We start from the raw sequence: 21,373 nt of genomic DNA, 5'->3' as shown, positions 1-21,373 counted from the left end.
GGAGTCAGAGAGTTTTCAAGCTAGAAGAACCTTGAGACATCATCTACTCAACCCCTCATTTGACAGGTGGAGAAACTGAGCCTCAGAGAAGGCAAGGGGGCCCTCACCCTCTGTGACAGGGTTCCCTGGTGGTAGAGCTGGGGCTTGGAATCCCAGTCTCCTGAGGCCATGCTTTCCTTAGTGCCAGCTGCTTCCTGATATTGGGAGGCAATGCTCTCAGAAGAGGTGCCCCCTAAAACACAGGCTCATGGCAGTCATGACAGGCTGGAAACAGAGTTCAGGCAGTGACGCTGGGAGAAGACCTTTCTTTATAGGACCAGGTACCTGCCAGGCACGGGTCTGCCTGGAGAAGGCTGAGAATCCTCATAGAGCAAGAGCCGGGCAGCCAGGGCTCAGGGCTCTGGGTCTTCCAAGTTAGGGTCATGATTCTAATTTCCTGCTTCCTCCTCTCCCTCCAGGACAGTGGGGGTCTGCACGTTGGAGGAGGCACAGAAGAGTTTTTATATCCTTTCCCATTTAATTCCCTACAACAGCCAGGTGGGTTGGTGTTACTTACCCCATTTTACAGACAAAAACCCAGTCTGGGGTATGTGATGTAATTTGCCCCCAGTGACACGGCCATGCATCTTACAAGTGTCGGAGCTGGGATGTGGTCTCCCTGAGGTGATCCTCACTTTGAAGTCCTTCAACTGGACAGATGGTTTGAACTGAGTCCTTCAGCCTCCAAGCCCACCCTTTGCTTTCTTTGCCTTCTCATCAACACCGATCCAGAAGAGACCTAATAAGGCTTTACTGGTTTCACTTCCTGGGGGGCCTTTGCCTCCCACCAAGATACTAAGTCTTAATAATCCAAGGACTGAAATTCTTAATGGAATATCTGTTTCCATGTTTAAGAATGAGAATCACCACCATACATGGCTTTCTCAAGAGGCTGCCCCATAGCCAGCTCATTATCTTAAATTTGTCAGTGGTGCAGGTGCCCTGGCTGGCTCTGGAGGCTGAGTCAGCTCCTTAGACCCATCTTTGCAAATGTTATGTTGTGCAAGAACAATAATAATCCTGTCTGTGGCCAGAGAGCATCTACAGAGTGCTTAATACACTGAGACTTAGAAGTGATGATCCCTGTGGTAATGGATGAAGAAACTGCAACTTAGCAAGGCCACATACCTTGCTGAAAGTCACAGGATGGGATGAGGCTGGGATGCAAACCTCTTCCTACCTGACTCATCAGCCCCATGTAGCCTCCACTGCAACCTCACATGTAACCATTGGTCAGGAACACCTTAGTACCAATTAATATATCAGGTTGGTACAACAGATGCAAGGCTGTAAGAAGATGGGAGACAGACTGATAGGGTGTGCTGAGAGTAGGAAGAAGAGGGAAGCAAAGGGGAAAGTGAAGCATGGTCCATGAGGGATGCACAGGAATGAACACTTGGGGGGGGCAGACTTTGGCAAGATGTTGGCCTTGGCAGCCTACACTGAAGAGCTCTCTTTCCTCCAGGGCAGAGGTGGTGCTTTGCCCATCTTTGTACCCAGCAGTGGCCAACACACAATAGGTATGTTTTCTCCTTCATTTTCTCAACTCTAAGCCCTTTAGAAAATGCAACACTTTTATGTCATATATTAGGGAAGGGAATCTCAGAGGGCTAAGGTGACAAGCAGGGCTAGTCCACAGTAGAGCTGGCATAACTATTCTCTCCTCTATACTCAGGAACATCGTCCTATTCTTTGATTGGGCTGAGCATCCATAATGAGTGTCCACAGGCCCAGCCCATACCATTCCCTTCTTTATGAAACTGTGTACACAGTTGGATCACAAGTGTAGAAAGTATATGCACTGAAAAAAATATGGATGAAAGATATCAAAATGAGGATGATAACACATCAGATCATGAGGGCAGGCTCCCTGAGAGTTAGGGGCCTGGTTTAGTTTAAGCCTTGCCATTCATTTCCTCTTATAGATCCTTACGGTTTTTGTGCCTCAAATTCCTTATCTGTGATCTGCAAATAACAATACTTATTTCTCAGGTCAACTGTGACTATTAAATGAAATCAACTATGAAAAACCTAAGAACTTATTAACATTTAAACATAGGCCTGTCTGCCTCCAAATTCCATACATTTTATACAAGAAAACCATTGCCTCTGTTTACTTATCTGTTATATGAAAACATTTTTTATTCTGCCTAAGTCATAGGGTGCTTGTGGGAAGAGATGAGAAAATCTTGTGAAGGCAGTTTGTTACTAGAAAGTGTCTAAAACTCTGCCTTGAACAGAGTTTGCTCCATAAGCAGCACCTATTATTGCGATCATTAATAAAAACAAGCTGGTGTATAAATATCCATTTTTATTGCTTATTCTTCAGAAGCGGTATTTGCTTTTCTTGCAAACCTGCTAGCTTTGTGGGGCATACGCATTGAGTGCTGAGATGTGGCACTGACACCCCTTGAAAATGACATGTCTCAGCAGAACCTTGTCTCCTGCATGTTCTGGGATAGAATCTCCTAGACTAACAGCCCTTGATAATAGACTTGAAGCCTAGTGCACTTTCTTTTCCCAACCACTGTTCTCAACAAGCTCAATCCATCCATCAATGGGTAAGTGTTTATCGAGCAACCACTTCTGTTGAAGTGCCTGCAAACCCACATCCAGGGCAGACCTTCAAGAGCTTAGCTAACCAACAGGTAAATATAGTTTGATCTCTGGAAAGAAGTAATACGGTTGACTCTGAAGACCCTTTTATAGGCAGAGACCCTGGTGGGAAAGCCCTACCACGACTTTCCCAGGGCCATCAAAGCCAGTCACTGTCAGAGCTCTCTGTTCCAAATCTAAACTCTGTACTTCCACTTGACCTTAGAGCCCCTTCTTTTGTTCCCAAGGCTTATGTGGGCTGTATCACCCCCCTGGTTCAACTGCAAGCTCCTTGAGTACAGAATTGCATATTACATATCTTTGATAAACACCATAAATTGTCTATCAAGGTGCTAAGTCCATGTATTTTCCCATTTTTCAGACCCAGAGTAGGCTACATAAGTCTTTAGCATATAGGCCAATGTTGTGACATTGGGCAACTGACTTTGCTCTGGATTTTAAATTTGTCGTTTGAAAAATGAGAGGGATAGACAATTCCCAGGTTTCTTAGAGTTCTGAAATTCTAAGTTCTGTACTAGATTTGGCAAATGACACACACTTCACCACTACAAGGCCAATGGTGATTTCATTATTAGTCATAACACTAATTCCCATTAAATTCAGATTCAACCATAATCCTGCTCAACATGGGCAACCACCACCAATTGTGTATGAGTTGAAGCATTTTGTCATGCCAGCTCCCAAAGCTTTTTCCACTGCAACATCATGTTTGCTCCTTTTCTCCACCCAAAACCTATCATTCTGGCCTGTTCTGCTGTTCCCTTCTCGTACCTTCTTCATAGCTCAATAAATTCTACAGTCCAATTCCTCTGCTAAAAAAAGAATTGATTTTAAACATTAACTTACATGGACGTGACTCAGTATGTCCAATGGAATTTATCTTGTGAAAGAAATCCTATAGAAAATATTTGTAACATATAACCAACAAAGGACAAGTATCAAAGATGTATAAATAAGTCCTAAAATTCAACAAGTAAAAAGATAGACAACCCAAAATTCAAAAATGGGAAATAACATAAGCACTTCATGAAACAAGATATCTAAATGGACAATAAATATTATTAAAAATATTATTATTTCCTAATTAGGCATCAGGAAAATGAAAAGTTAAAAGATAAGGAGATAGCTCTTATTGGCTGGGATGTCTAAGATTTTAATACCAAATATTGGTGAGGATGTGGAGCAACTGGGACTCCCAAATATTGATGGTAAAGTGAAAAATGGCACAAGCACTTTGGGAAATAGTTTTGAGTTTTTTATAACGTTAAATATACACCTCATCTATAACCCAGAAATTCCATTCTTGGTATTTATCTAAGAGAAACGAAAATATATGTTTACAAAAACACTTGAACACAAATGTTTATAGCAGCCTAATTCACAGTAGCTCCAAATGAGAAGCAACCTAATGCCTGTCAACAGGTGAATGGATAAACAAATTGTGAACTATAGACAGTGGATTACTCCCCTGCCATAAAAAGGAGCAAACTACTGATATATAATATATAGTGAAAAAACTGTGGATGAATCTCAAAAATGTGATGCTGAGTCAAATAGGCCAGACACAAAAGCATATGTACTATAATGATCCCATTTATATGAAGTTCTAAAATAGCAAAACTGACCTGTGGTGATGGAGATAGATCAGTGGTTGTCTTGGGGTAGCAGGGGGCAAGGATTGACTACAAATGGATGTAACTTTCTACAGTGGTGAAATGTTTTATACCTTCATTGGGGTGATAGTTATTCAGAAGTATACATTTGTCAAAATTCATCAAATTATGTATTTTAAATATGTACATAGTTCATGTAAGTTATATCTCAATAGAATTGATATATAAAATCAACAACAATAAACACAAGGAGATACCAATACACATTCACCATAATGATTAAAATGTAAAAGATTGATAATATCAAGTTTTGATGAGGACGTGAAACAGCCAGAACTCTCATCCATTGTTGGGGGAAATGTAAGTAGGAGCAATTCACTTTGGAAAACATACTGTTTGGCAGGTATGTAATGAAGATGAACATACACATACCTTATGATTAAGCAATCCCACTTCTACCCATCAGAAATGTGTATACATGTTCACCAAAAGATATATTTGTAGAAGAATATTTATAACAGCACTGTTTTTCATAAGTACAAACTGGAAATAATCCTAAAGTCCATCAACTTGTGATATGAACTTACAATGGAATAGTATACAGCAATGGAAATGAATAAGCTACTATTGTAAGCAACAATGAGGATACATTTTAAGACATAATGTTGAAACAGTTAGTGAAGGTAAACAAAGGGAGATGTACTGCATTGATATAACAGTGCTGATGTCTGGGAAGGAGGCAGGGTAATGATTAGGAGGGAGCATAAACGGGTTTCTGGGGTGCTGAGAATGTTCTACTTCTTGATGTGAGTGGTGCTTAAATGGGTCGTTAACTTTGTGATAATTCATCAAGCTGTACATTTGCCATGTTTTCACTTTTTTGGATACATATTTCAAAAAATAGATTTATTTAAAAAAACAAACAAACAAAGAGTCCCAATAGGGAGGAGCTAAGGTTAACCTCCAGAGATAATGAGGATTTTTAGGTACTATGAATTTGAAGGATTTTTTTGTGCACCAGAGGAGGGGAAGTTTTGGGGGCAGAAGCTGCCTTTCTCATCATCCACTAACTCACACCTAGTAGAGAAGAGTCTTAAACAGCCTGCATATAATACCAAGCTGCCCATCTCTTTATTACCCTCCTATTTTAGTAACTAAGAAAATCTCTATATCTCCACAACTCTAGAGCTTCAGCAAGGGGTTTACAACTGAGAAGTGGTCGCTAGGGTCCTTGTGCCCTGGTTCACATGGAGATAATGGACCTGAAATTCATTAGTCTCTTTGTGGCTAGTTCAGGTTGATAAATGACCACAAGGCAGTTTTCCTTTCAGCAGAGCATTGCATAAATAGACACAGCAGAAACTCTATTTCCTTTTCACAGCTGAAGCAAAGGCAGGGGGCAGCTGTCTGTGAAGTGATCCCTCCTCACCAGCTCTAAGTCCCAGCAACATCCTCAGAAAGCAGGCCACCCTGCATTGGTCTAGAAGAAGCATTCTTCACATTCCCACAGCACGATCATATTCTCGTTGGCTGCTTCAATAAGCTAACTTGTTCTAAGCTCAGAATGGAATCTGTTGGATTATCAGCTTTATAGTAAACATATCTCCATAGTTCTAAATATGGACTATTCAGATTTTAAATTTCCTGAGGGCTGCAGCTCTCTTGCTCACCATTGCATTTCCAACACCTGATTCATAGTAGGTTTTCAACATTTACTGAATCAATAAATAAAAGGATAGATGAGAAAAAGTTGTTTATCAAGTCATGGTCTTACAAAAGACCAAAGTCCTGTCCCTGGTTGGGGAGGCTCTTGCCTCTCTTGGGGTGGACACCTATCAGACATTAATCTCTCACTGACCTGACAGCTCAAGTTGCTTCGTTGGCTTCCTGAAACTAACAAGCCAGACTCAGACTCATCACTCCTTAATTCTCTCCCTCCTGCCCTTACCAGCTCTAATACATCATCTGAATTCAAGACATCAGGATTTATTAGAAGGAGCAGAAGTCATGGCTGACTTGATATCCACTGTGTCTGGCTGCCTTTGCATCCTTTCGCTACAAAATAATCCATCTAAGTTCATGAGTGCTGTAACAAGACATCTCCTGTTCTCTCTATTCCCAACCCCTCCCTCAAAGCAATTAAACTAATATTTGTCAGTTGCTCCCGAGTTTATAAATCTCTGCAAGATGAATGTAAGAGACTGGCTGATGGGGTAGAGGCTATATTTTTAGCTGATTTTTCCCCTTTTCCTTTTTCCAAGAGCAGTACTAACACTATTGTAATGCACCGTTTGATATTTTAGCATTTCAGATATTTTACAGTAAATTACTTCAGTTTATGGCACTTTGCTTCCTTATATAATTGTTATAAATAACCTTCAAATGACATAAAAGCCATAAACATTGCAAAACTGAAAAGTAAATTATAGACATTTCAGAATGTACAAGTAGGAACTCAAACACGTTAAGGCAAGCGAGGAAAGTAAGTTTGTTTGTTCTCTCCTTCCTTAACCATCCATCTCATATTTCCACAATAAATAATCCACAGTAAATAAATGCCAAAGAGCAGGAGGGATCCTCTGCCTACTTTCACAAAGACTCAAGTGGCCCTCCTGGTGCTGTCTGGCACCACAGCCAGGGAGATGGAGGTCCAGGTTGGAGGGGCTGCATTTAAGGACATTTATGGCTGCTAAGAGGATTAGTTGGAGACAAGGGTGGAAATCCAAGGACAGGGCTGTACCAGGCAAACTCTCAGTCTACACTGCACTCCGCAGAGTGACATGGAGGTGTTTGCAAGGCCTTACTGAACTTCAGATTCGTCCACACGCCATCCTTAGTATAATAGCTCCCGTTTATTGCGTGCCTACTGTCTTTGTGATGCCAGGCACTTTACAAACATTTTTATGTGGCGGGGGTCGGGATGGGGATAAAGAGGGGAGGGCTGTTTTATCTGGCCTTCACTTTCACAAAGGGCCTTAGTGTTGCCAAATGATGTTACCCCACATGTCTGTATGTATTTAAAATATTATTTTATTGAATGTAAACATTTAAAATATGTTCTGATTATTGAGAAGCTGGTTTTGGCATTTTTTTCATTTGTTTAATGAACCAGGAGACTCAAAAAATAGAACTGATTTGTGCTGGTCTCAAACTCTGGGAAACCTTGATTATTCCCCCATTTTATAGATGAGAGCACTAGGGCCCAGGGAAGTTAAATCCCTTGTCAAAGATTCAAAGAGCTGAGGAGGGAAGGGTATCGGCAGTCCTTTCTGTTTACCTCAAAAGCTTTTTCTCTGCCATACACGTGCTTCAGAAGAAATTTTCAGAGATAGCTCTTGTATGAGTCCCCTTTACGCAGTGAGGCTAGGCTGTTTGGACCACTGGGGTCAGGGAACTCCCTAATGAATGACAGCCTGTGCCCAGAGTCAACCAGAATTTATAGTCAGACCCCAGTCTTCCATATCAAGGCAGACACATTTTCCTTCTCCTCTATCTCACCACACAAACACACACACACTTATGAAAGGTAATATCTTAGACTCCAAGAACTTTAGAGTTGAAAATGACTTTCATTTGTCCTCAGATGTAATTCCCTTGTTTTACAGGTGAGGAAACTAAAACAAAGATGAGTGATTTACCCAAGGTTATACCACAGTAGTCAAATTAGTGTTCAAAACCAGAGCTCCTAACTTTTCTGCCAATGTACTTTGGAGTATACATTCTAGAATTCTTACAATATTTTCTCTCAAATACATTTTTTATATGTGACACATTATTCAAGGAACAATGTATATCTCTAGCTGAAAGATGGAACTAATTCTCTATTAATCAATTATGCTTTGAAAGATATTTTTGATTTTAAAAAGTATATTGAAAATAAGTCTCATAGAATGATTGAAACTTAAATAGGATTATTTCTTGATTGGCTCGTGAACTATTCTGCCTTGAAGCCACCAGGTTCTCTGGCCCCAGACAAAACCAGCACCATAAATCTCCAGCACATATGTGCCTCTCATAGCCTCAGCCTTGAACCATTTATCTCAACTTGCCCCCTGGCAGCAAGCCGTCTCTGCTCTTGATATTCCCGACTAGGATTACCTAGCTTTCTTATTCACCTCTCCGTGCTGATTTTAATGGGCAATCAGACTTGACCCACACTGTCGTCTTCCTGACTATGGCCCTGGATGTATCATGGACAGATTTCTTCAGTTTTTACAACCCCGATAACACTGCCAGAGGTTTCCTGATAAAACCCTTCCTGAATCAACCTGGACTTGAAACCCTCCCTCACTGGTGATCCCATTAGAATATGACCTCTAGTCAACTCAACTGACCAGATTACATAGGACCAGAAAATTCTTCATCTTCTATCCATCCCACTTCAGATATATTATAGCAAAATGATATTTCATAACTATGTGTTCTCTTATTTTTAGAATTTTGTGCAAACTGCAGTCTTTTTAGATACAAAGATGGTAGCTTAAATGAAATTATGTATTAGTCAAGATAGGCTAACTGCGGTAACAAACAATTCCACAGCTCAGTGACCTAACACTATGAAATTTTAGTTCTGTTTTATGAAATAGTCCATTGCCGGTATTCTGGTCAGGCAGCTCTCCTGAGTGGCTCGACCCAGAATCTTTGCAGTTCGTGACTCTTCTGTCTCCTGGGGTCTTGGAGTCCTCTACTGGATGCTCATATCCAGCCAGCAGGTGGGGTGAGGAGGGAGTGTAGTGAGAGGTGCAGAGGTTTTTATGGGCCAGGCTTGGAATTTATATACATCACACCTATCCACATTCCATAGAGCACAACTCAGTCACTGGAGAGACTGGGAAATGAGATCAAGCTATGCGTCTAGCAGAAAAAGAAGAGGGAGCTTGATGAACACAGAGCCCTTTTCTCTCTCTCTTGATCAAGCAGAAACTGAGGAGGAAGGACTCCACATGAATACATAGCATAGAACGCAATGGGGGTGTACATTTACTGAAAAACACAACTGAGAGGATCAAGATATTCTTCAAAATAGCTCTTCAGATTGTGAGTGTATATTCAGCTCAGGGGATTATGAATTCTGTTGTAGAAGAGTTTTTGAGTTTCAGATTTCTAACCATACTGTGTAGAGACAGGCAAGTACAGACTGACCTCTTTGTTAAACTGGTGAATAATACAACGACTTTTAACTTCTACTAGACATTGTTACTTGGTGGGAGAGTCTTACACTTCATTTAGTTCAGTTTACATACAATTTGGTCTAATTCATGTAATTTCAGGGAAATCTCATTGTCTTTGCCCAAAACTGACTGGAAGAGTGAACTTCTGTTACAATTTCCAGCAATGGGCCACTGTGCCAATTGACCTTACAGGATTGGAGCCAGAAACAAGCCATAAAAATAGTTACTATGCTCCCTGGTTATTGGTTGATATTTAAGAGGATATCATGAATAGTCATGTACTGGGTGTAATTCAAAGATTGTTGAATACCCTATTCTGCTTGAAAATATTCACTTCTTCAATCCTTTGGGTGACTATGGTTTTCCAGGGTTCTTATTCATTGAAAGGAGGAAGAATACTTCAAAGCTATTATCAGGTAACAATTCCTGTGAAGTTGTGACATCTGGCTTGTCAGTGGGTGCAGGCCAGAAGAGATTCTGTGTGGCATGACCCCTGATGGTCTTTACTACAAGGACAAGTATTCCGTGAAGCAAGGTAGCCTTGTGAGTATGATGCAAAGCTTAAAAGCTAAGAGGAGAAAACCTCATAGAGAGGTGGGTGATGGGGAACAGGAGACAGACATTAACACCACACTACACCACATCACACTGTACCGCATCACACCATAGAATGCTGTTGGATGACTACCTTCTTTCTCTGTAACCAGATTAGAACTCTATATTAATGTCCCATGCCTAAAATAATTTGGGAGACATTTTTATGGCTGAGTAGTATTCCATTGTATATATGTACCATATATACTCAGCCATAAAAAAAAAATGAAATAATGCTATTTGCAGCAACATGGATGCAACTAGAGATTATCATACTAAGTGAAGTAAGGCAGAAAGAGAAAGACAAATACCATGTGATATCACTTATATGAGGAATCTAAAATATGGCACAAATGAACCTATCTACAAAACAGAAATAGACTCACAGACATAGAGATCATACTTGTGGTTGCCAAGGGGGAGAGGGGAGGGAGAGGGATGCACTGGGAGTTTGGAGTTGGTAGATACAAACTCTTACATTTAGAGTGGATAAACAACAAGGTCCTAATGTATAGCACAGGGAACTATAGTCAATATCCTGTAATAAACCATAATGGAACAAAATATTAAAAAAGAATGTCTATATGTGTATAACTGAGTCACTTTGCTGTACAGCAGAGATTGGCACAGCATTGTACATCAACTATACTTCAATAAAAAAAAATAAAGAGAAAAAATATGATATTTACTTAAGTTGATGACTGTGCTATGGCCATTTAATATCTCTATTCTTTTTATTTTTTTTGATTCATAACAGCTTTATTTGTAATAGCTAAAATTAGAAACAACACAAAGGTTCATCAACAGGTAATAAATAAACAAATGGTGATATACCAATAAAATAGAATACTATTTAGCAATAAAAGGGGATGAACTATTGATACATGAGGCATAAGAACAATTAAAATAATTATGCTGAGCAAAATAAGCCAGGCCAAAAAAAGAGCATATAATGTATGAGATAATTTACATAAAATTGTAGAAAATGGAAACTAGTATAGTGACAGAAATTAGATCACTGGTTGTCTGGCAGTGGGAAGGGGTAGGGAGGACAGAAGGAGGGTTCACAGAGGGACACAAAGAAGAAAATGTTGGGAGTTATGCCTTTGTTCCGCATCTTGGCTGTGGTGAAAGGTATACACATGTTAAAACATTAAATTGTACACTTTAAATATGTGCAATTTACTGTTCATCAATTGACCTCAGTAATATATTTGTGTGTGTGTGTGTGTGTGTGTGTGTATTTTTTTATTTTTTTGAATTTTTGAATTTTATTTATTTATTTTTTTATACAGCAGGTTCTTATTAGTCATCCATTTTATGCATATCAGTGTATACGTGTCAATCCCGATCTCCCAATTCATCACACCATCACCACCACCCCCCCCTCTGCTTTCCCCCCTTGGTGTCCATACGTTTGTTCTCTACATCTGTGTCTCACTTTCTGCCCTGCAAACTGGTTCATCTGTACCATTTTTCTAGGTTCCACACATATGCGTTAATATACGATATTTGTTTTTCTCTTTCTGACTTAACTTCATTCAGTAGGACAGTCTCTAGATCCATCCACGTCTCTACAAATGACCCAATTTCGTTCCTTTTTATGGCTGAGTAATAATCCATTGTATATGTACCACACCTTCTTTATCCAATTGTCTGTCAATGGGCATTTAGGTGGTTTCCATGTCCTGGCTATTGTAAATAGTGCTGCAATGAACATTGGGGTGCATGTGTCATTTTGAACTATGGTATCCTCTGGGTATGTGCCCAGTAGTGGGATTGCTGGGTCATATGATAATTCTATTTTTAGTTTTTTAAGGAACCTCCATACTGTTCCTCATAGTGGCTGTATCAATTTACATTCCCACCAACAGTGCAAGAGGGTTCCCTTTTCTCCACACGCTCTCCAACATTTGTTGTTTGTAGATGTTCTGATGATGCCCATTCTGACTGGTGTGAGGTGATACCTCATTGTAGTTTTGATTTTCATTTCTCTAATAATTAGTGATGTTGAGCAGCTTTTCATGTGCTTCGTGGCCATCTGTATATCTTCTTTGGAGAAATGTCTATTCAGGTCTTCTGCCCATTTTTGAATTGTGTTGTTTGTTTTTTTAATATTCAGCTGCATGATCTGTTTATGTATTTTGGAGATTAATCTTTTGTCCGTTGATTCTTTTGTAAATATTTTCTCCCATTCTGAGGGCTGTCTTTTCGTCTTGTTTATGGTTTCCTCTGCTGTGCAAAAGCTTTTCAGTTTCATTAGATCCCATTTGTTTATTTTTGTTTTTATTTCTATTACTCTAGGAGGCAGATCAATAAAGGTCTTGCTGTGATTTATGTCAAAGAGTGTTCTTCCTATGTTTTCCTCTAAGAGTTTTATAGTGTCCAGTCTTAAATTTAGGTCTCTAATCCATTTTGAGTTTATTTTTGTATATGGTGTTAGGGAGTGTTCTTATTTCATTCTCTTGCATGTAGCTGTCCAGTTTTCCCAGCACCACTTATTGAAGAGAAGGTCTTTTCTCCATTGTATATCGTTGCCTCCATTGTCAAAGATTACTTGACCATAGGTGCGTGGGTTTATCTCTGGGCTTTCTATCTTGTTCCATTGATCTATATTTCTGTTTTTGTGCCAGTACCATATTGTCCTGATTACTGTAGCTTTGTAGTATAGTCTGAAGTCAGGGAGTCTGATTCCTCCAGGTCTGCTTTTTTCCCTAAAGACTGCTTTGGCTATTCGGGGTCTTTTGTGTTTCCATACAAATTTTAAGATTTTTTATTCTAGTTCTGTAAAAAAATGCCATTGGTAATTTAATAAGGATTGCATTGAATCTGTAGATTGCTTTGGGTAGTATAGTCATTTTCACGATATTGATTCTTCCAATCCAAGAACATGGTATATCTCTCCATCTCTTGGTATCATCTTTAATTTCTTTCATCAGTTTCTTATAGTTTTCTGCATACAGGTTTTTGTCTCCCTAGGTAGGTTTATTCCTAAGTATTTTATTTTTTTTGTTGCAATGGTAAATGAGAGTGTTTCCTTAATTTCTTTCAGATTTTTCATCATTAGTATAAAAGAATGCAAGAGATTTCTGTGCATTGATTTTGGATCCTGCAAATTTACCAAGTTCATTGATTACCTCTAGTAGTTTTCTGGTGGCATCTTTAGGATTCTCTATGTATAGTATCATGTCATCTGCAAGCAGTGATTGTTTTACTTCTTTTCCAATTTGTATTCCTTTTATTTCTTTTTCTTTTCTGATTGCCGTGGCTAGGACTTCCAAAACTATGTTGAATAATAGTGGTGAGAGTGGACATCGTTGTCTTGTTCCTGATCTTAGAGGTAATGCTTTCAGCTTTTCCCCATTGAGAATGATGTTTGCTCTGGGTTTGTCATACATGACCTTTATTATGTTGAGGTAGGTTCACTCTATGCCCACTTTCTGGAGAGTTTTTGTCATAAATGGGTGTTGAATTTTGTCAAAAATTGTATCTATTGAGATGATCATATGGCTTTTATTCTTCATTTGTTAATATGGTGTATCACATTGATCGATTTGCATATACTGAAGAATCCTTGCATCTCTGGGATAAATCCCACTTGATCGTGGTGTATGATCCTTTTAATGTGTTGTTGGATTTTGTTTGTTAGTCTTTTGTTGAGGATTTTTGCATCTATATTCATCAGTGATATTGGTCTGTAATTTTCTTTTTTTGTAGTATCTTTGTCTGGTTTTGGTATCAGGGTGATGGTGGCCTCATAGAATGAGTTTGGGAGTGTTTCTTCCTCTGAAATTTTTTGGAAGAATTTGAGAAGGATTGGTGTTAGCTCTTCTCTAAATGTTCGATAGAATTCATCTGTGAAGCCATCTGGTCATGGACTTTTGTGTGTTGGAAGATTTTTAATCATAGTTTCAATTTCATTACTTGTGATTTGTCTGTTCCTATTTTCTATTTCTTCCTGGTTCAGTCTTGGAAGGTTATACCTTTCTAAGAATTTGTCCATTTCTTCCGGATTGTCCACTTTATTGGCATAGATTTGCTTGTAGTAGTCTCTTAGTATGCTTTGTATTTCTGTGGTGTCTGTTGTAACTTCTCCTTTTTCATTTCTAATTTTATTATTTGAGTCCTCTCCCTCTTTTTCTTCATGAGTCTGGCTAATGATTTATCAATTTTGTTTACCTTCTCAAAGAACCAGCTTTTAGTTTTATTGATCTTTGCTACTGTTTTCTTTGTTTCTATTTCATTTATTTCTGCTCTGATCTTTATGATTTCTTTCCTTCTGCTAACTTCGGGTTTTGTTTGTTCTTCTTTCTCTAGTTCCTTTGGGTGTAAAGTTAAGTTGTTTATTTGAGATTTTTCTTGTTTCTTGAGGTAGGCTTGTATAGCTATAAACTTCCCTCTTAGAACTGCTTTTGCTGCATTCCATAGGTTTTGGATCATCGTGTTTTCATTGTCATTTGTCTCTAGGTATTTTTTGATTTCCTCTTTGATTTCTTCAGTGATCTCTTGGTTATTTAGTAACGTATTGTTTAGCCTCCATGTGTTTGTGTTTTTTACGTTTTTTTCCCTGTAATTGATTTCTAATCTCATAGCGTTGTGGTCAGAAAAGATGCTTGATATGATTTCAATTTTCTTAAATGTACTGCGGCTTGATTTGTGACCTGCGATGTGATCTATCCTGGAGACTATTCTGTGCACACTTGAGACGAAAGTGTAATCTGCTGTTTTTGGATGGAATGTCCTATAAACATCAATTAAATGTATCTGGTCTATCGTGTCATTTAAAGCTTGTGTTTCCTTATTAATTTTCTTTCTGGAAGATCTGTCCATCGGTGTAAGTGAGGTGTTAAAGTCCCCCACTATTATTGTGTTACTGTCGATTTCCTCTTTTATAGCTGTTAGCAGTTGCCTTATGTATTGAAGTGCTCCTATGTTGGGTGCATATATATTTATAATTGTTATATCTTCTTCTTGGATTGATCCCTTGATCATTATGTAGTGTCTTTCCTTGTCTCTTGTAACATTCTTTATTTTAAAGTCTATTTATCTGATATGAGTATTGCTACTCCAGCTTTCTTTTGACTTCCATTTGCATGGAATATCTTTTTCCGTCCCCTCACTTTCAGTCTGTATGTGTCCTTAGGTCTGAAGTGGGTCTCTTGTAGACAGCGTATAGATGGGTCTTGTTTTTGTATCTATTCAGTGAGCCTGTGTCCTTTGGTTGTAGCATTTAATCCATTCACTTTTAAGGTAATTATCGATATGTATGTTCCTGCTACCGTTTTCTTAATTGTTTGGTGTTTGTTTTTGTTGGTCCTTTTCTTCTCTTGTGTTTCCCACTTAGAGAAGTTCCTTTAGCATTTGTTGTAGAGCTGGTTTGGTGGTGCTGAATTCTCTTAGCTTTTGCTTGTCTCTAAAGCTTCTGATGTCTCCATCGAATCTGAATGAGATCCTTGCCGGCTACAGTAATCTTGGTTGTAGATTCTTCCCTTTCATCACTTTAAGTATATCATGCCACTCCCTTCTGGCATGTAGGGTTTCTGCTGAGAAATCAGCTGTTAACCTTATGGGAGTTCCCTTGTATGTTATTTGTTGTTTTTCCCTTGTTGCTTTCAATAATTTTTCTTTGTCTTTAATTTTTGCCAATTTGATTACTATGTATCTCAGCAAGTTTTTCCTAGGGTTTATCCTGCCTGGGACTCTCTACCCCTCCTGGACTTGGGTGGTTATTTCCTTTCCCGTGTTAGGGAGGTTTTCAGCTATAATCTCTTCAAATATTTTCTCAGATCCCTTCTGTCTCTCTTCTCCTTCTGGGACCCCTATAATGTGAATGTTTTTGCGTTTAATGTTGTCCCAGAGGTCTCTTAGGCTGTCTTCATTTCTTTTCATTCTTTTTTCTTTATTCTGTTCCGCAGCAGTGAATTCCACCATTCTGTCTTCCAGGTCACTTCTCCGTTCCTCTGCCTCAGTTATTCTGCTATTGATTCCTTCTAGTGTATTTTTTGTTTCAGTTATTGTATTCATCTCTGTTTGTTTGTTCTTTAATTGTTCTAGTTCTTTGTTGAACATTTCTTGCATCTTCTCGATCTTTTCCTCCATTGTTTTTCTGAGGTCCTGGATCATCTTCACTATCATTATTCTGAATTCTTTTTCTGGAAGGTTGCCTATCTCCATTTCATTTAGTTGTTTTTCTGGGGTTTTATCTTGTTCCTTCATCTGGTACTTAGCCCTCTGCCTTTTCATCTTGTCTATCCTTCTGTGAATGTGGTTTTTGTTCCACAGGCTGCAGGATTGTAGTGCTTCCTGCTTCTGCTGTCTGCCCTCTGGTGGATGAGCCTATCTAAGAGGCTTGTTCAAGTTTCCTGATGGAGGCACTGGTGGTGGGTAGAGCTGGCTGTTGCTCTGGTGGGCAGAGCTCAGTAAAACTTTAATCGGCTTGTCTGCTGATGGGTGGGGCTGGGTTCCCTCCCTGCTCGTTGTTTGGCCTGAGGTGACCCAACACTGGAGCCTACCTGGAGTCTTTGGTGGGGCTAATGGGGGACTCTGGGAGGACTCTTGGCAAAGAGTACTTCCCAGAACTTCCGCCACCAGTGTCTCTGTCCTCACGGTGAGACAGTGCCACACCCCGCCTCTGCAGGAGATCCTCCAACACTAGCAGGTAGGTCTGGTTCAGTCTCCTATGGGGTCACTGCTCCTTCCCCTGGGTCCTGATGCACACACTACTTTGTGTGTGCCCTCCAAGAGTTGAGTCTCTGTTTCCCCCAGTACTGTCGAAGTCCTGCAGTCAAATCCCTCTAGCCTTCAAAGTCTGATTCTCTAGGAATTCCTCCTCCCATTGCCAGACCCCCAGGTTCAGAAGCCTGACCTGGGGCTCAGACCCTTCACTCCAGTGGGTGGACTTCTGTGGTATAAGTGTTCTCCAGTTTGTGTGTCACTCACCTAGCAGTTATAAGATTTGATTTTATTGTGATTGCGTCCCTCCTCCTGTCTCATTGTGACATCTCCTTTGTCTTTGGATGTGGGGTATCTTTTCTGGTGAGTTCCAGTGTCTTCCTGTTGATGATTGTTCGGCAGTTAGTTGTAATTCTGGTGTTCTTGCAAGAGGGAGCGAGAGCACATCCTTCTACTCTGTCATCTTGAACTAATCTCTCCAATATCTCTATGCTTAAGAAATGCATTTTAAACTATTTATGGGTAAAAAGCCATGATACGTGTAGCTTAACCAAGTGGTTCAGGAAAAAAAAAAAAAAGCATACCTAGAGCATAAATGCAGAAAGAATAAAGTGAATGGAGTAATTGCTATCAATAGATGAATCTGAGTAAGGTGTATACAGGAGCTATTTGTTTTTTATTTTTGCAACTTTTCTGTATTTTGAAATTATTTCTGTATTTGAAATTATTTTCAAAGAAAAGATTAAAAACTTTAAAAAAATAATTTGAGAGACTTTTCAGAAAGAAGTATTATTGGTTCAAGACTCTTATGCCAGTTGTGGTCCTGCTTCTTTGAAATCTTTCAGCCTCATAAAAATGCTCTGGTATGGAGTGCGGAGGTGCAGCTGTCAGACCTCTTTGCTCAGACTTCCTTTAATCCCCTCAATGGCTCCATGAAACACCATGTGAAGCATGTTCTTAAGCAAGCAGACCTGTTGAACTTTGATGATGGTGATGATGATGATCTGTGTGTTGTCAATAACTCAAGGTTTGTTGTTTGTGAATGGCTGTGACCATAGAGCTCTTACAGGTGGGCTGCGGGTCTGAGGCAGGTAGAAGCTACAGAAGGGTAAGAAACGTTCTTCACAAATACTGTCTAGGTGAGGATGAACAGGGAAGGAAGCTAGTCTGCAGAGGTGGCAGCTTTGAGTTACAGAATCAGTCCCATCTTTCTTGATTTCCTTTATTTCTGCTAAAAGTTTATCAAAAACTTTTAGAAATCAAACTCTGAGACTTCTACACCACTTCCACCATTTATTTATGTCAGATTATGTCTGGAGCCAAGCTGTTGATTCCAGAATAAGAGGAGAGCTTTGCAGTAGCTCTGCCACTCCCCGGCACTGGAGAAAGATGTGGAGAGGGATGGGGCCTCTGGGCAGTGGGCTGGATGAGGGCTTGCCTGCAGTGTGTTCAGCTTGGCCTCAAATCAGAGATCTCCTTCTCACCCAAGCTTGCCCTGAAGGGCAGCACAATCAAAACTCCCTTATTTGTTTCTTCCCTGAAACTTCCTCATATCTTTAAAATCCTTAGGACAGACAAGAAATAAAAACAACAATAGCAACACCTATCCCGACTAACGTGAAAAGAATAAGCTCAGCCTTGTCTATTTCATATTGTGGACCTTTTTACAACAGCTTTGTCAAATGTTATCTTATTTCTGAAATCAGCCTCCCTTTAACATGAAGTTCCCAGTGAACTTTTTAAAATGCTATTTTAAAGAAAATGAGATTTTAATATAAAGTAATAATAGCAATGCTGGAAATAAGCCAAAGTTGCACCCATCAGGCAAACATGTAACAAGCATAATTTTTTCCACTGAGTGTGTATGTGTGTGTGTGTGTGTGTGTGTGTGTGTGTGTGTATTCCATCAGAACCTTCTTTTCTCTAAGTTAAACATTCCCAGTCTCTTATTGCAGGCTTCACTCTACACTTTATAATGTCCATCTGTTTGTCTCTAGTCCTCCTTAAATGAGGCCCCATAGAACAACATAGATATAGTCTGACCATTATTGTAAATCTGGGTTTTTATCTCCCTCTTTTAAATACTACTTTTCTATTAATAACGATATAGTATGTATTAGCTGTTGTCAGTATGGTCAAAGTTGGATAATCTCCACCAAACAAGTTAAGAATATCTCTAGTATGTTAAGCAAATTTTTATTTGTTTGTTTTTGGGGAAGAGGGGTAAGCCTCTATAAACTTTCTCTTTATTTTATAAAAATGATGTAGAAAGGCAGCTTATGGGGGATGGCATGAAGTGTGGCTGTAGTCAATCCCCACATCTTCATCTATTCTCCAATCTTTGATATGGATAGTCAACATTTTCTCAATCTTACCTAAACTAATATGAAAACATGCATCAAAAACCTCATTCCAGGGCTTCCCTGGTGGCGCAGTGGTTGAGAATCTGCCTGCTAATGCAGGGGACACGGGTTCGAGCCCTGGTATGGGAAGATCCCACATGCCGCGGAGCAACTAGGCCCGTGAGCCACAACTACTGAGCCTGTGCGTCTGGAGCCTGTGCTCCGCAATAAGAGAGGCCGCGATAGTGAGAGGCCCGCGCACCGCGATGAAGAGTGGCCCCCGCTTGCCGCAACTAGGAAAGCCCTTACACAGAAACGAAGACCCAACACAGCCAAAAATAAATAAACTAATTAATTTAAAAAAAAAAAAAAAAACCTCATTCCAATCAGTTTGTTTTCTCGAGGCCACTCATAGAAATTTGAGAGCCTCCATTTCCCACCATCAGATGGGAAGCGATCATTCTTTTATTGCCAACGACTTGGTATTTGACATAATAAAATGTAGAGTGTCTCCTGTTACTGATTGCAACATTGAGACAATGTACTATCCTTTCCCTTCTCCAGGCACTAGTTTTCCCATCTGCAAACTGAAAGAACTAATCCCCACTCCTCCACAAGTGCTGCACAATAGAACTTTCCTCCATGGTGGAAATATTCCATATCTATTGTCCAATATGGTGGTCACTAGCCCCATGTGGCTATTAAGCATTTCAAATGTGATTAGTGCGACTGAAAAATTTAATTTTATTAACTTCATTCATTGTAACTGAATAGCCACATGTAACCAGTGGCTACCATCTGGGTCAGCACAGATCTCGACCTTCTTGCAGAATGAAATAAGTAGATTGAATGTGTAAGGTGATAGGGGTCTTCTAAAGGGTATATTTTATGACATAGGTTTGGTCCAGAGATTTAGCTGGATCAAGAGATAGTATGATCACATCTTTTCCATCCCATCACTTGATTCCATATGAGGAGCTCCTTACTGACTTGAAGGAATGGGGTTCTACTCTGAATCCATCACTAACTGGGGATGCAGCTTCTTCTCTCTGGACTTTGTTTCCTTCTTCTATAAAGTTGGAGGATTATTTAGTTTGGCTGAGTCTTCCCAACCCTCACTATCTGTGGACCCTCAGGATACATGAATGAGAGAGGGACAGGCCTTTGTAGAAGACACGTTATCTTTTCCATGTGACAGCTGCCACCTGTCAATCTATTACCATGGGAGTGGCAACACCAGAGGCAGAGAGAAGTAAGAGATCACCTGGGTGGTATTGGCCCCTGAGGCCCCTGGACAGGGGCCAGGCTGCAGGCCCATGGACAGGTCCTGAGTGTCCTTCTCTTCCCCATCTTTGACTCCTTTATTGACTGGAGCTTATGCTCTGTATGAACTAGCAGGACCCCAAGAGAAAATCTGTGTCATGACTACTGTCTACTTGGTAGTCTCCTGGGATGCCAGCTGGCAGTGCTACCTTAGGGGAAAAAAGGAAGTCCTCTCATCTATAGAAGAGCAATATTTTGCCTCTAGAGTTCTTTATACTTTTATAGCCTCTCTTGTCCCCTCTCTTCCCAAATGAAATCAAGGCCTCACAGCCACCTGATGAGCAGCTATTGATACCCCATCATCAGATAAAATAGTTACACATGAAGGGGCAGAGCCTTAGCCAATGTCACACAACTGGCTAATGCAGAGACAGTCTTAGCCTCCACGCGTCCAGACTCCCAGTCCAGTACTTACATTGTTGCCACCCAATGTACCTCAGCAGCCTTCCTGCTCTATGTCAGCCATGGCTACCAGAGTTGAGGGTGTTGGTGGCTCTGTAAGGTCTAGGGGCCAACCCACCCACCTTGAACTTGAGAGGAAGCAAGACAGCAAATAGGGAGACACACCTTCATGATGCCCTGGGTAAGATCTGGGCATAGTTATGTTTAGGATGGAGTTCAGAGAGGAAAAAATACTTGGCTACACTTCAGAGAACTGGCAGAGCTTTTATGCCAAGACGCCATGGAACTAGGGCAGAGAGTGTCCTCTATGCCCTTTTCCACAGCCTGTATTTGCAGGCAGCCTGGATAAATCTAACTAAGCATCCAGTCTCCAGGGCTGCTTCTTCAGTCCCCACCTGGCCCCACTAATGGCTGGAGTCTCTGCACTGTCTGAATCAGCAGGACATGCTGGATGTAATGCCTGGGCCTTCTGATACTAATGGCTTTGGCTTCAGTTCCAGGAGCTGGTCCCAGCGGGAATTTCCTTCTTGCTGTGCTGGGCCTGGGTATCTCTCAGGCAAATTAGTTTTTGATGGGGCAGGTACTGCACCATTTCCATTAA

Source organism: Eubalaena glacialis, chromosome 9 (genome assembly GCF_028564815.1).
Source record: "Eubalaena glacialis isolate mEubGla1 chromosome 9, mEubGla1.1.hap2.+ XY, whole genome shotgun sequence".
Lineage (NCBI taxonomy): Eukaryota > Metazoa > Chordata > Mammalia > Artiodactyla > Balaenidae > Eubalaena > Eubalaena glacialis.
Note: the sequence above shows the minus strand (reverse complement) of the source record.